Source organism: Chiloscyllium punctatum, chromosome 12 (genome assembly GCF_047496795.1).
Source record: "Chiloscyllium punctatum isolate Juve2018m chromosome 12, sChiPun1.3, whole genome shotgun sequence".
In the NCBI taxonomy this organism is placed as follows: domain Eukaryota; kingdom Metazoa; phylum Chordata; class Chondrichthyes; order Orectolobiformes; family Hemiscylliidae; genus Chiloscyllium; species Chiloscyllium punctatum.
In genome coordinates this window covers 100,976,931-100,993,780 of record NC_092750.1, presented here as the reverse complement: position 1 = coordinate 100,993,780, position 16,850 = coordinate 100,976,931, and the positions used below count along the sequence as shown (strand labels likewise).

The 16,850-nt window shown below is 41.9% G+C and overlaps 1 non-coding gene across 1 annotated transcript; it reads left to right on the top strand.

Moving 5' to 3' along the window:
• Positions 1-3,920: 3,920 nt before the first annotated feature.
• Positions 3,921-3,994, top strand: trnai-aau (transfer RNA isoleucine (anticodon AAU)). Its single transcript has one exon. It is a non-coding gene; the product is annotated as a tRNA-Ile (tRNA).
• The last annotated feature ends 12,856 nt before the right edge of the window (positions 3,995-16,850 follow it).

The following is a 16,850-nucleotide window of genomic DNA, read 5'->3' as shown; positions in this document are numbered from 1 at the left end:
GTGAACCTCAATCTCTTCCAGTCTAGATACAAGTATCTCTGTATCTTCCTCGCCAACATTTTAATTTTCTGGAGTGAACAATGTCGAAAGATATTTATTTAGTGTTTCCCCTAGCTCCTCTGACTCCACACACGACTTTCCACTATTATCCTTGTTTGGCCCTAATTTAACTCTCGTCATTCTTTTATTCCTGACATACCTGTGGAAAGCCTTAGGGTTAACCCTGATCCTATCCACCAACAACTTCTCATATCTCCTCCTGGCTCATCTGAGCTCTCTTTTTAGGTCTTTCCTGATTTCCTTGGAACCCTCAAGAGCCCTGAGTTTTCACATTTTGTCCTAATATAAGCCTTCTTTTTAGTCTTGACCAGGGATTCCACTTCCTTTATAAACCACGGCTCACGTGTTCTATACCTTCCTCCCTGCCTGACAGGTACATACTTATCTAGGACACACAGGAGCTTTTCCTTGAATAAGCTACACATTTTTAATGTGCTCATCCCCTGCAGTTTCCTTCCCCATTCTATGCTTCCGAAATCTTTCGTAATTGCATCGTAATTTCCCTTCCCCCAGCTGTAACTCATTCTTGGTGGAGTACACCTATCCTTTCCATCACAAAAGTAAACCTGACAGAATTGTGATCGCTATCTCCATTGTGCTCATCTACTTCCAAATCAAACACCTGACCAGGATCGTTACCCAGTAATAAATCTAAAGTGGCTTTGCTCCTTGTAGGCCTGTCTACATACTGTGTCAGGAAGCCCTCCTGCACACACTGGACAAAAACTGACACATCTATCGTACTCGTACTATCGTGATCCCAGTCAATATTTGGATAGATGTAGTCCCCCATGACAACTACACTGCCTCTCTTACTCCTACCGAGAATCGTCTTTGCTATCCTTTCCTCTACAGCTCTGGGACTATTCGGAGGCCTATAGAAAACTCCCAGCATGGTGACTTCTCCTTTCCTGTGTCTACCCTCAGCCCATACTACCTCAATTAACGAGTCCACAAACATCCTTTCTACAACTGCAATATTGTCCCTGATCAACAATGCCACACCTCCCCCATCATTTCCCATCTTCTCTGTTCTTACTGAATGATCTGAATTGCGGAACCTGCAACAGCCATTCCTGTCCCTGCTCTATACATTTCTTTGTAATGGCCACAACATCGAAGTCCCTGGTACCAACCCATGCTAACAGTTCACCCACTTTATTTCGGATGCTCCTCACGTTGAAGTACATACACTTCAATCCAAGTTTTCGCTTGCCAGTGTCAGATACTTGATTTTGGAACTCCCGACTCTCATCCTCTTCTGTACCTATCCGACAATTTTGGTTCCCAACCCCCTGCTGCATGAGTTTAAATCCACCGTAATAGCTTTAGCGAATCCCCCCCAACACACCCCCCCGCCCCAGATGTTGGTACCCCTCTGGTTTAGATGATGACCATTCAGCTTGTCTAGGTCCCATTCCAGAAATAGCTCCAATTATCCAAAAACCCGAAACCCTGCCTCCTGCAACATCCCTGTAGCCACATTATACATCCAGAAGAACAGTGAGCGATCGTTGAAGGTACGTTTCTCCAGACGAAATTTGTCAACGTGACAAGCTGCACATGAGCTGGTGGCGTTGCAACTGAAATTGCATGCGTCCGGACATTGTGCTTAGGCATTTTTTTGTTGAAAAGCTTTGCAACGAAAGGAAATACTTCAGACTATCGTGCAATCGATGAGAAGCAGAAAATGCACAGCAGCCTTGGTTGTGAGCACCGGCAATATAGGCATTTGCTTTCGCGAGACTCCACGCGTTGGTCGGTTCGCTCAGCTGGTTGGAGCGTGGTGCCAATAACGCCAAGGTCGTGGGTTCGATCCCCACACTGACGAAGGGCGGTGCTTGTGTGGTTGTTGTGTTTCCCAACAACGTGCTCCCCGAAACCGGAAGCGCCATCTATTTAATAAAACATTGGACAGGGTTAGACGCACGACTTGATCGCCGTACCCGTGTTGTCTGCAGCAACACAACCAGTCTCAATTGTTTTCACCAACAAATGCAAAACATGAAATATGTGCAGTATTCGGCAGACCTGGCACAGTCTCGGAGGAGAACCAGAGATCAGCCTTCTCTTCAAATCAAAGATTCGTTCATGTTATATTCCTGGATCTCTGTTAATACTTGTCACACGACTTCCAGAGGGAATTCGTTCGCTTGCTCACCTCTCATGCATCGACACTGGAGTTATCATATCACCAGCAATATCATAGAGCCATTAATAAAAGCAAATTACTGCGGATGCTGGAATCTGAAACCAAACGAGAAAATGCTGGAAAATCTCAGCAGGCCATCTGCAAGGAGAGAAAAGAGCTGACGTTTCGAGACTAACTGATTAAAGATAAAGATAAAAACAAAGGGGGGAGTGTTATGGAGCTATTTATACCACGCTGAGAGAAGATGAGTCAAGGCTCCAGATGCAAAGGTGATAATGACAATGCATGGAGAGATTAAAGGGAGATTAAGAGACGTGAATCACCCAGGCGGAAGCCAGCGCTATGTGACAAAATATGTGAGGGACGGGTGAAGCAGAGACAAAATGGAAAACAGGGGAGAAGTTTAGCAAAGCGGGAAGAGGAGAGGAAAAATGTATTGAGACAGTGGGGAGCGAGAGATAGAGAGACAATCAAGAAATAAGAGGTACAGAACAGTGAAAAAAAAACACAACTAAAAAAGTTAGATAAAATAATTGAAATAAAATTACCTTAAGTTGTTTGAATTCAACAACTTCAGACAATTTTACTTCTTTTTAAAATTTATCTTTTTTATCATTTCACCTGCACTATCATAGAGCCATTAGATATGGACAGCACTGAAAACACAGTCTTCGGTCACACTCGCCCATTCCGAACAGATATCCTCAACTGATCCAGCCGCGATTGCATGCACTTGACTCATTTCTCTCTCAACCTTTCCTATTCAAGTACACGCCCAGATTCCTTAAAAGCATAGGAATTATACCATCCATCACCAGCTCGTGTGGTAACTTACTCCAGAAACGCACCACCCTCTGCATGCAGCCGTTGCCCCTCACTGACTTTCGAATTCTCACCCTCCCACACCAGATTTATAGCCTCTAGTTCTGAACTGCCCCACCTGAGCGAAAGGAACTTGTCTATTTACCCGATTCATTCCCCACATGATTGAAAAACCTCCGTAAGATCAGCTCCCAGCCTTTGACACGCCAAGCGAAATAGTGAGTGAGTGTTCAGCCTGTAAACGTTTGCACCTTTTCCATTTACAAATGTAGGATGCAGCATGCTGTCTGAATCAATCATTTTAGCAGCTGACCTGTCGCTGACAAACTCTGCAGGAGGGCCTGATGACTTGCTAAATATGCTGTCAAACGAAGATTGCATAAGCAACATGAGTCACTGAGCAAAACGTGCAATCGACTTCTGAGCTGTTACTGACACCAAAGCAACTGCGTCGTTCGGGAGCAGAAAGAACCCCACTGATAGATTACAATTCAAATGCGTTTGGCATAAGGTTCGTAGCAGTTAATCAGCAGCACATAACCCAGACTCCAAAGGTCTGTGAGTGTCCAGAAGAACAGTGAGCGACCGTTGAAGGTACGGTTCTCCAGACGAAATTTGTCAACGTGACAAGCTGCAGTTGAGCTGGTGGCGTTGCGATTGAAATTACATGCGTCCGGACTTTGTGCTTAATTTTAGATATCAGAGCAAATGGTCACACTCGAGTATGCGCGTTCGGAAAAGTAAATGCTTTTTTTGTTGAAAAGCTTTGCAACGAAAGGAAATACTTCAGACTATCGTGCGATCGATTAGAAGCAGAAATTGCACAGCAGCCGTGGTTGTGAGCACCGGCAATATAAGCATTTGCTTTCGGAGGGGACCATGCGTTGGTCGGTTAGCTCAGTTGGTTAGAGCGTGGTGCTAATAGCGCCAAGGTCGTGGGTTCGATCCCCACACTGACCACATGCAGCGCTTGCGTGTTTGTTGTGTTTCCAAACAACGTGCTCCACGAAACCGGAAGCGCCATCTATTCAATAAAACATTGGACAAGGTTAGACGCACGACTTGGTCGCCGTACCCGTGTTGTCTGCAGCAACACAACCAGTCCCAATTGTTTTCACCAACAAATGCAAAACATGAAATATGTTCAGCATTAGGCAGACCTGGCACAGTCTCGGAGGAGAACCAGAGATCAGCCTTCTCTTCAAATCAAAGATTCGTTCATGTTATATTCCTGGATCTCTGTTAATACTTGTCACACGACTTCCAGAGGGAATTCGTTCGCTTGCTCACCTCTCATGCATCGACACTGGAGTTATCATATCACCAGCAATATCATAGAGCCATTAATAAAAGCAAATTACTGCGGATGCTGGAATCTGAAACCAAACGAGAAAATGCTGGAAAATCTCAGCAGGTCTGGCACCATCTGCAAGGAGAGAAAAGAGCTGACGTTTCGAGTCTAACTGATTAAAGATAAAGATAAAAACAAAGGGGGAGTGTTATGGAGCTATTTATACCACGCTGAGAGAAGGTGAGTCAAGGCTCCAGATGCAAAGGTGATAATGACAGTGCATGGAGAGATGAAAGGGAGATTAAGAGGCGTGAATGACCCAGGCTGAAGCCAGCGCTATGTGACAAAATATGTGAGGGATGGGTGAAGCAGAGTCAAAATGTAAAACAGGGGAGAAGTTTAGCAAAGCGGGTAGAGGAGAGGAAAAAGGTATTGAGACAGTGGGGAGCGAGAGCAAATCCAGGAATTTGCTTTCATCACACCAGCTGCGCTCGTCAGTTTGCTCAGCTCGGATCAGCGCACAAACGCCACACGTGGTCAGTGAACCCACATTCTTGGCGTTATTTGCACCACGCTCTAACCAGCTGAGCTAACCGACCAATGTCCGCAGTTGGCCGAAAGCAAATGCCTCTATTGCCGGTGTTCACAATCACCGTATCAGGGTTTCCTGCCCTGGGGAGCCACCAGGAACTCTTGATAATCTTGAAGGTGGGACCCTGTGGCAAGAGGTAGTCTTCCTCGTAGATACGGGGGCAGCATGGTCGTCGCTGAATTTTAAACCAAAGAAAGTAGGAATGGGTCAATTACTCTTTCCTGGCTTCAAGGGGAAGAATTTTCTTTTCCAGTGTTTGAACCTGTGATGATAGAAGGCCCGAAGGATACAGTTAAAGGGGAACAGTTGTATACCCCTGATATAGGAAGTAACTTAGTATGGCGAGATTTAACTACCCTCTTAGGACTGGAGATTTGAATTCAGGAAAAAAGAATTAGTTGTACAAATGGCAATGTTGACAGAAGATGTGGAGAGAGAGGTAGACCCTATTATATGGGCTAGAGAAGGGAATCGTGGAAAAATATAGATCCGTCCCTTAGAAATATGTTTAAAAAGGAAAGGGGATGTTGTTTATGAGCGACAATATCCCATTTCCATAGAAGGTAAACGAGGACTGCAGCCAGTAATTGAGGGGCTGGAGATGGACTGTTGGAGCTAAGTATGTCTCCTAATAATATCCTAATTCTACCAGTGCATAAATCCAATCGAAGTTATCGATTGGTGCAGGAGTTGAGAATATTGAATTGTACGATATTAAGTACGATCCCTCATGACCACAAATGGTTTAGTGTGATAGATTTAAAGGATGCCTTTTGGGAGGAAAGTAGGAATTTTTTGCCTTTGAATGGAAAGATCCCAAAAAAAGGACAGAAACACCAATACCAGTGGACCGTGCTCCCCCAGGGGTTTATGCAATCCCCAAATTTATTTGGACAGATGCTAGAACAAATATTGGAGAAATTTAGCAGCCCCAAGGGAACTACCCTGTTGCAGTATGTAGACGACCTCTTAGTAACAGGAAAAAGAAGAGAAAGAGTAGTAGAAGCCACGAAAAAAAAAATGAATTTCCTGGGTCAGCAGGGACCGTGGGATTCAAAAAACAAATTATAATATGTGGACTGAGAAGTGAAATACTTGGGACATTTTGTTCATGAGGGAAGTGAAAGGGAAGCCTGGAAGGGTTAAAGGGAATAGTGGGGAATGTGCTGCCAGGAATAAACGGGAATATCATAATTTTGGGGGTTTAACGGGATATTGAAGATTGTGGATTGATTCTTATGCTCAAAAGATGAATAAATTATATCTCAAACTATTGGAGGAGGAGCCAAAGTGTCTGAGTTGGGAAGAAGAGGAAAAAGAACTATTTAAGAATTCAAAAGAAATCTGATCCATGCCCCCGGGTCAGCCTTACCTTCTCTAGATAAACCTTTCCATCTCTTTGCTACCATATAATAAGAGCGCGGCTTTGGGAGTATTAACTCAGAGGTGGGGAGGGATGAAACAGCCAGTAGCATATCTTTCGAAGCTATTGGATCCAGTATCCCGGGGGTGGCCTGAGTGTGCGCAGGCTGTGGCTGCCACTGCACTATTGGTGGGGGAAAACAGGAAGCTTACATTTGGGGGAGCCCGAATAGTAAGCACCCCACACCAAGTGAGAACGATCCTAAACTAAAAAGCTGGGTGATGGTTGACAGACTCGCGGGTTCTGAAATATGAGGCAATATTAGTAGAAAAGGATGATCTAGTGTTGGTAACGCATAATTCTTTAAATCCAGCTGCCTTTCTTTGGAAAGGGGAAGGAGAATCTCCTCAGAATCCAGGGCACGACTGCCTTGATGTTATAGAATACCAAACTAAGGTCTTCCTGGACCTGAGAGATGTTCCGCTTCATGCAGGAGCCTCACTGTTTATAGATGGATCATCCCGGGTGACTGAAGGGAAAAGACATACTGGGTATGCAGTTGTAGACGGGATGGAAGGTAGTGTGGTGGAGGCAGGAAGGTTGCCAAATGGGTTGTCAGCTCAGACCTGCGAACTCTATGCATTGGAAAGTGTCCTTAGGGCGTTAGAAAATAAAGAGCGAGCAGCATACAGTGACTCTAAATATGTATTTGGTGTTGGCACTTTCGGAAAGATATGGCAGGAAAGAGGACTGATCAATAGCCGGGGGAGGGAATTTGCATACGAGGAGTTGATTAAACGGGTCTAGGAATCCCTATTACTCCCCTGAGAAATAGCGGTAATGCATGTAAATGGTCATCAGAAAGGAAATGAACCAGAAGTTAGGGGGAATAGATTAGGCGATAAAGTGGTTAAGGAAGCAGGCCTGGACACACAAGGAGTGCTAATTCACTCCCTAATGTCTCCTGTTCCTGATCCCTGGAAGCTCTTATATTTACTGAAAGAATTGAAAAAGAATTGACAGATTTTGGGGCTGAAAAAAAACAGCAGATGGGCATTGGATGTTACCTGATGGAAGGGAAATGTTAAACAAAATGAGAAATTATGGCTGTCCTACATCAAGTCATCCATTGGGCCGTACAAGCAACGTATTTTTTAGTTCTTAGGGAATATGGATGTAAAGGAATATATACAATTGCTAAACACATATGTGAGGGATGTATCATATGCAGAAAGGTAAATAATAAAGTCTTGAGAAAACAGACCACGGGAGGAAGAGACCCGGGATTGACACTCTTCCAGAGGATACAAGAAGATTATACTGAACTACCCAGAGTAGGAAGACTAAAATATATACTGGTCATAGTAGATCATCTATCTGGTTGGGTTGAGGCATACCCCCTAGCTACCGCCACTGCGAGTGGAGTGTCTAAAACAATATTGGAGCACATAATTCCCCGATATGGGCTAGTGAACCATATAGATTTCGACCAAGGAACTCATTTTACCTCTAAAGTGTTACAGGAGATAATGAAAGGGTTGGGAATTTCCTCAGGAAACTGAGTTTATTGGCACAGACTCCACCCCTTGAATTCACCGTTCATCCCATCCGGCCGGGAGATTGGGTCTTAGTAAACTCATGGACAGAGACTAAATTGCAGCCGGACTGGGAAGGGCCATATCAGGATCCTTTGATGACCGAAACGACAATAAGGACAGCGGAGAAAGGCTGGACTCACTACACTCGGATCAAAGGGCCAGTGAAATCTCCAGTTGAGGAAGAAGTCTGGACAGCCGAATCAACGGAAGACCCGCTGAAACTCAGGCTGAAGAGACTTAGAGTAACTGATTATACAGTGGCGACGCGAGCGCAGGATTATTTCTGTAAGATTGTGTATTAAGTTTTATTGTACTTCAGCAGAATTTTTAGAATGCTGGGGATCTTAGAGTTATGATGCTAGCTCTTTTCGTATTGGGATTTTGTCAAATATAATTTCATATGTATTATTAACGGACCCTGCATCTGATAATCCGCAAGAAATAGACGCTGATGCATGCAGTTTAGTAAATTGTGGGACGTAGATAATCAGAGACAGTACCGCAGCTCAGAGATATATCTTAAGTCCTTTGGGGATGGTACTTGGTATAATGGTCTTGCAACAATACACAGGGCCACCTTCTGGTTTTCTCCCACAATCCAAAGATATGCAGGTTAGGTAAATTGACCATGCTAAGCTGCACGTTCTGTTCAGGGATGTGTAGGTTATATGCATTAGTCAGGGGTAAGTGTCCAGTTATCTGAGAGCAGAATGGTGCTGAGTGGATTATTCTTTGGAACGTCAGTGTCGACTCGTTGGGCCAAATGGCCTGTTTACACACAGTAGGGATTGTATAAACTTAGAATTGTGTTTCGCTAAACAAAACTGACAATTTTTTTTAACTGTTCCATTTAAAATTTACCTTTAACTGTCAATTGTCAATATGTAAAATATCTCAATGTTACTGAAATCAATGTTCAAACAAAACACTGCACATAAAGTCGCACAAAGATCCTCATGACCATCTAATTACTGTTCAGAGAATAATCACAGTAAAATTTTATTGTTTCTGAGATCAATCGCACTATCACAGTAAGGATCTGGTTATCATTCCCTTCAATAAATGCAATCGTTGTCCTCTGGTATTTCAGTTCAGTCGTTATACACCATACTGGTTCTTCAAAGCATGGTTATTCTTTGTCATGAACGGCCAAGTGTTCTAACGGCAAGAGATGTTGTTCGATCTGATTTGATGCATGTTCTCAAACAGGTTTTCACTATAAATATTGCAAAAAATGTGTTCATTTGGTATTGTTCAGCTGCTGATGCGAACATTTTCAGTTCATGTTGATTAAGCATATTTGGAGAAAGTGAGGAAAGCTGTGATGTTGCAAGAGTGCAGGCACATTCAAAGAGCAGGAGTATCGAAAAGATTGCTGATGAAGGGCTTATGCCCAAAACGTCGATTCTGCTTCTCCTTGAATGCTGCCTGACCTGCTGTGCTTTACCGGCACAATGCTCTTGCCATTAGAAATATTTGACTAAATATTCAGAGACAATACTAAAAGTTACCTCTATCAAGTTAATTTACTTTGCTTTCTAATCACTGAACGTTTGATGTTAATTGCTCTTTTTTTTCTTCTTAAATCTGATACAAATTTCAAAATACAGAACACATTAAAATTCACATGAATTATAAATTTACGTTCTCGACAAGAAAACCAATGGAAGGCGATATAGAATTCTTGAACAGCCTACACATTTGAATGAAAAAGCAATTCCTTCTAAAAAATGTTTCCACGTCTGTATCTTTTTCTCAATTCAATAATCCTGCAAGTTTATAATTGTCAGTTGATCTCTCTGAATGAGTACCTAATCAATGTCAATGTAACAGCTGAAACATTAACAACAGATTGGTAACTGGGTGTTAAAGACCTTATTTGAAGCCAACAAATGTTTGATATTTCCTAGAATTCCACCAGAAAACATACTTGAATCATAATACAAGAAGTGAGATGTGCAAACCTTATTTTTAAATGAACAAACTCCAATATTTCCAAAGGATTTCAATCTTACGGTCAAAATGAACAGGTGAATGGAAAAACAAAAACAAATTTCTGACAATTCATAAACTGAACAACAATTACAAATTCACTTTGATCAAAGGACAGAGTAATATATAGATGAATCACAACATTTAGTAACAAAGTAGGTAATCAGCTGACTGACAAGTAATACGTGGTAGCATTTGTTAGTTTACTGAAGAAGATATCAACTTTATTTTCAATTTATACAACGACAGAATAATGTTTAATGTGTTTCAATTTTTTGGACTTGCCCCTTTGCAGCAATAAAAGATCAATCTCATTACTTAGACATCGTAATCTTTAATTCTGCAACATTTTCAAATATTCTCCAGGAATTTATAAGCGACAGAATTAGATACAGGTCTCCCCACTATCCGAAAGTAAAGCGTTATTATGAAACCTTACATAAACTGAAAAGGCGTTCGTCGAAGAAGCATTAATTTATATGGGAAACACCTCCCCTTTTCTTCGTAAAAGTGAAAATCCTCTTCAGATTTCTTTCAGTCAGAGAAAACAGGGACAGATGTAAGTCTTTTGTAAAAGGAAAGTGGCTAAAGCGAATTTTCCAACACATATTTCTTGGTAACCTGACACAAATAAGTATCAGATTTTGTGATTATTGATATAATAGATAAAAGCAGATCTGATGTTGGATTGAAAAGCAGTTCAATCTGTGTTTAGGTACTCTCGAATCAACATTCAGAGCAGCTCTTGATATATTTGTGGTGAAGGTGTGATTTGAAACCTTCCATCGGGTCTAGTAATAGAGACACTGCCACAGCTCCACAGGCTCCTTTCATAATGTTCCCACTCAGGACGGTCAGAACTGCAATATTATGTTTAATATGGTTACTCAAATGAAAACTAATCAGCTGTTTATTTCAGTAATTAGAATAGTTTTTGTGTGTAATGGACTGGAAATGAAACAATATTTTACACTAACAATAAAGAGAATCTCATGACAATTCTTTGAAAGACAAATTGACAAAACTGCGTGATCATTGTACTTTAATTTTAAAAATGCATCAGTCATTCAATATGAACATTCAGCCGAAGACAAGTTCCCTTCCTGTCAACAACGTACAACTTCCACAATTTCAAAATGAACAGTCATTGATAAAGGAAGGAACAAACAGATGCTAATTCAATTTTCTTCACATAAACGTGCGATGAATTTTAAGTAAGTTTCATATATGTAAAAAGGAAACTCTTATTGTGGTTCTAAATACAATAAGTGTTAGCATGAAGTGAAACATATTCAAATCAATTTAACTGTGTTTTCTCAGTTAAAATACCGTTCAATATTCAAAGTAGTCGAGTGATTGTACACTGCGATATATTTACATTAATTCAGTGCTGAGAGATAATTCCACATTTATACCCCTTATAGTGAAGAAAACTTGTGCCAGGAGTCTGAGCAGGTAGGGGAGGTCTTTACTGAGTACTTTGCTTCAGTATTCACAAGTGAGTGGGACCTTGTTCCTTGTGAAGACAACGTGAAACAGGCTGATATGGTGGAACAGATCGATGATAAGACAGAGAATGTGCTGAAAATATTTTAAAATCATGGGGATAGATAAGTGCCCTGGGCCAGAAAGGATATAACCTAGGTTGTTATGGGAAGGGAGGCAAGTGATTACTGTGTTTTGGCAATGATCTTTGCATCCTCACTGTCCACTAGAGTCATACCAGATGATTGGAGGGTGGCAAACGTTATTCCCTTATTGAAGAAAGGCAATTGAGATGATCCTGGGAATCATCGATGAGTCAGTCTTAGATCAGTTGTGGGCAAATTCTTGGAGAGGAATCTGAGAGACAGGATTTATGATTATTTGGAAAAGCATAGATTGATTAGAGATGGTCAGCATGGCTTTGTGAGTGGCAGGTTATGCCTCACAAGCCTCATTGAATTATTTGAGGTTGTGGCAAACACATTGGTGAGGACAGAGTAGTGGATGTGGTGTATAAAGATTTTAGCAAGGTGTTTGATAAGGTTCTCCATGGTAGGCTCATTCAGAAAGTAATGAGACATGGGATATAGGGAAACCTGCGTGGTTAGATAATAAATTGGTTGACCCATAGAGGACAGGGTGAGATTAAATGGATAGTTTTCAGCTTGGAGCACGGTGACCAATGGTGTTCTGAAGGGATCAGTTGTGGGACCTCTGCTCTTTGTGATTTTTACAAATGACTTGAATGAGGAAGTGGAAGCGTGGGTTAGGAAGTTTGCCAATGACACGAGGGTTGGTGGAGTTGTGGATAGTGTGGAGGGCTTTTGTAGGTTGCTAGAGGACATTGACAGGATGCAGAGCTGGGCTGAGAAGTGGCAGGTGGAGTTCAACCTTTGGAAAATGTGAAATTATTCATTTTGGAATTTCAAATTTGAATGCATATTTTTTCAGATTAAATACAGGATTCTTGACAATGTGAAGGAACAGAGGGATCGTGGGGTGCATGTCCATACATCCCTCATAGCTGACATCTAAGGCGATAGGGCTATTAAGACAGTGCGTCGCGTGTTGGCTTTCATGAGTGGGGAGGTTGAGTTTAAGAGCCACGAGGTTATGCTGCAGCTCTATGGATCTCTGATGAGACTATACTTGGAATATTGTGTTCTGTTCTGATCACCTCATAAGACATAGGATGTGGAAGCTTTAGAAAAAGTGCAGATGAGATTTATCAAAATGTTGTCTGGACTGGAAGGCATGTCTTATGAATAAAGGTTGACATTGGTCATTGCAATGAAAGAGGATGATAGTTTACTTGATAGCTTTGGGTAAGCTGATGAGAGGCATAGATAGAGTGGATAATGAAAGACTTTTCCCTACAAAGTGGCATAATTTTAAGATGAATGGGGGAATTTGTGCGGAGATAGCACAGATAGTTTCTTTATAGATAGTGGTGAGTGTGTGGAATGCACTGCCAGTGGTGGCAGTAGATTCAGATCCATCAGGGACATCTAAGCGACTCTTGGATAGGCACATGGATGATAGTAAATGAAGGGCATGTTGGTTAGTTTGATCTTAGAGTTCGATAAAATGTTGGAACAACATCGTGGCCAAAGGGCCTGTACTGTGCTGTACTGTTCTATATTCTATGGATTGAAATTAACAATTATTTTATATTAACAACATATAGATTTTCAAAATTCTATTACCATACTAAAGAATAATGAAAAATTTCATCTTGTTATTTGACTGTGCTATCTGCAGAAATGAACGGAATTATTGCAGGGAAAAGTAATTAGGATTTTCTAAATTTATAAAGCTGGAATTACACAGATCATTCAAATGAGCAAAAGTCATATTTTTGACAGTGCGCATTGTATCAGAAATAATGGATTCTTTTGTAGGTGTGTTGATTGGAAATAAAATGGATTTTTATATTACTGTATAGGAACTAGGGAAGATTGGATTAAATTCAAATATAAACTTCACTGTAGTTGTTAGCAAGACTAAACTAAAGCATACTATAATTATTGTCATGCAAATGCATTAACAGTTACAGTTAGAATCCTGAAAAAAGGATATATTGCACCATTTTTCAAAAAGTCAATAAATTAAATTGTGAACCTCCGTATGCTTGTTAGCCAGGCCAATTATTATGCAATTATTGTAATGGTAATGACTTGATAACTAATGCTAAAACCTAAACAGATAAATTGGTTCAATACTTTGTCAGCATTTTCGTCTGAAATTGATTGGATATTTATGAAGATCGGCAAACTGAGGGACAAAATATTGATCGATTGAATTGAATTGAAGGAAAAAATGCGACAGTATTTATTGAGCAGGATTGTTTTTGTTTAAAAATGCAGTTGATGCAAGAATACTATATTTTCCTCCATTGTTTTTCTTGTAGATACATTTTTTATAAAAATTGTCATGATTCAAGGTTGAGACACTTGTGTCAGAGTTTGCAAAGGGGAGAGTGAGAGAATAAGAAATTCTAAAAAAAGCAGAAAGGAAAGGAACTGGCGAGCAGAGGAGCTCCAACTGTAGTGTCTCACCCTGCTAACATCTTATTGGGTGATTTGGAATGCAGCCTAGTCAAGCAACAAGCTGACACAGTCATACGCACAGAATCATAGCTTACAATGTCCTGGACACCATCGTCACCATCCCTGTACGTCCTGTCCCACCGGCAGGACATGGATGTAACTGAAATTCTGGAACATGCAGGGTAATGGACTAAGATCTGCAGAATATGATCAATGTGATTTATTTAACATTTCTCCAGAATATTAAACTCCAGTACAAATTGAAAAGTTACTTGCGCCATCAGACTTGAACTACAAATGTCAGAAAAAGAAATATCAGATACTTACAGCACACTTGGCCAATACTGGGCATGTGTTGGCTGTAATAGAACTCCCCAGACTTTACAGCTTTTTGTACTCACCATTGAGAGCAACGATTTCAGACTGAACTCTGCCCTCTATGCTTTTGTAATCTGTTTTTAAAATGTTACTTTGGCAGCTGGAACCCTTGTTTCCTTGTTTCCTTCCCAGCTCTAACTCCATTCCCCGTGGCCTTGAGGGACGACCATTTCTGCTGTTTAATCTCTCCTGCCTTCCCCCATGTGACAGACTGTCTTTCTATCCTTGTCTCACCCCCACCTTGCTCACAACCTGTTACATTTCTGATGGTTCCCAGACCTCTGTAACTTTCACTGCACCCCCTGGGTGAATGGCGCGAGTTTTGAATTCTCTTCCTCCTGAGATAATCAGAATTTTTTCCGGTTGCAGTGTCCCCCAGATTTTATTTTGAACAGCAGAACATTTGTGTCAGAGTCAAATATTTGTGAGCCTTCATCCACAATTCCTAGCATTTGGATGTAATTTGTGACCCTCCCACAGATGTGTAACGTTACTGGTTTGGCCATGCTAACATGGTCGCAGTGTGCAATTTAGGTGGGTTGGGCTAGCCATGGTTAATGTGTGGTTATTGTGGTAGCGTGGGTGAGCAGGTCATTGCAGACTCGATGGGACGAATAGAGTCTTTCTGCACCCACAGGATTCTGTGATTCTAACTAGTTGTGATTGTTGTCTTGTTTTCCTCATGCCAGTATCATTCAACTCAGATACATATGTTTCCTTTATGATTCTGTTGGTGCTCACTCACTCATTTCCTTCAGTTTTACATCAATTTCACACTGTATGTGAGGGTGGGAATGGATTTGTAACTATAAATACTCCAACCAAAACCCCTCACAGGTCAGGAACTGTTTCTGCTACTTTCATCACTCACAAGGAAGAGGAAAATAAAGGTTCTGTCACGGATCTTACAGGACCATAGCGGTTATACTCACCAGGAAAGGCTGACCAGCTCAAAACGCTTTTCTCAAGGAAAGAGGAGGCTCAGAGACAAGCTGTTACAAGTAGAAAGCTTTGTGTCTGTGTTTTCAGAGATTTGTGGTTGAAATCATTGGTTTGGAAGCATGTTTCATTGCCCCAGATCATCAAAGGTGCTGTCTAAATGTGCATATTTCTTTCTTTCTGTCTGAGTTAACAATCAGATGGACAGGTCAATGTCTGAGTGTCTTACCAAATCCCTGATTGAATCTGTCTCCGCCCACAAACTCAGGTGCCTCACCACTCACTGGGTCATGGAGAAACTCTGCCGTAACAATGAGAACTGTCTTTGCTGTCACCGCTCCTCATACTTCCGCCTAATACCCACATCCCTTCATTATATCCCAGCTGCCTCTCGTCCACCCACATGGACACGTTGAAGAGCATGACAGGAGATTGGATTGAAACCGAGAGTTCAATAACCCGAATGAAATAGGAAGAAGGAAATAAACGGTGATTGTGGATCCCAGGGGATACAGACTCCAGGATTAGGCCTTGTGGGCATTCCTGCAGTAATACGAGACAGCATTCCGGGTGGCAGGAGAGGGATTCACTGAACGTTAGCAAGTTAATTTCAAACACAGGAGGTTTGTTCAGTCAGTAACAATGTGTTCGACATGGAGGTGAAGTGAGCAGTGAGGGGAAATGTTGCCACAAGCTGACAATAAAACTTTCCTTGGAACAGGAGGAGGCCATTCAGCACCTTGATTTTGCTCTGCCATTCATGATGATCATAGATGATGTGTGACCTAATGGACAATTTTCAAAACCCTCTAATTTCATCAATAAACTCCTCTGCAACAGACAAGAGGAGTATTGGAAAACTAAACATCTGCAAATGCTGGGAAATCAGAAAAAAAACACAGAAATCGCTGGAAAAATTCAGCAGATCTGGCAGCATCTGTGGAGAGTGAACCTTTCAGGACCAGTGACCGGTCAGGTGACCAGCTGCAGCTGACCATTCTGCATCTTCTGGAACACACTCTGGAACAGGTTCTGGTGTGAGATTGTCAATAATAACTGAGAGAAACAGGAGGACGGGCTCAATCAGAATAAGGAATTCATTAACCCTCCCAGTGGGACACCCACTGACACAGTCACACTGCAGAGAGGCCATTCACCTGCCCCACGTATGGGAAGGGATTTAATCGATCTTACAATCTGCTGAGGCACCAGAGATGGCACAGTTGGTTTAGACCCTTCACCTGCTCCATCTGTGAGAAAGATTAGATTAGATTAGATTAGATTAGATTACTTACAGTGTGGAAACAGGCCCTTCGGCCCAACAAGTCCACACTTCCCTGCCAAAGCGTAACCCACCCATACCCCTACATCTACATCTAACCGTTACCTAACACTACGGGCAATTTAGCATGGCCAATTCACCTGGCCTGCACATCTTTGGAGTGTGGGAGGAAACCGGAGCACCCGGAGGAAACCCACGCAGACACGGGGAGAACGTTCAAACTCCACACAGTCAGTCGCCTGAGGCGGGAATTGAACCCGGGTCTCTGGTGCTGTGAGGCAGCAGTGCTAACCATTCAAATCTCTCACCTGAGGAGACATTGGTGCATTCCCACCGGGGAGAGGCCA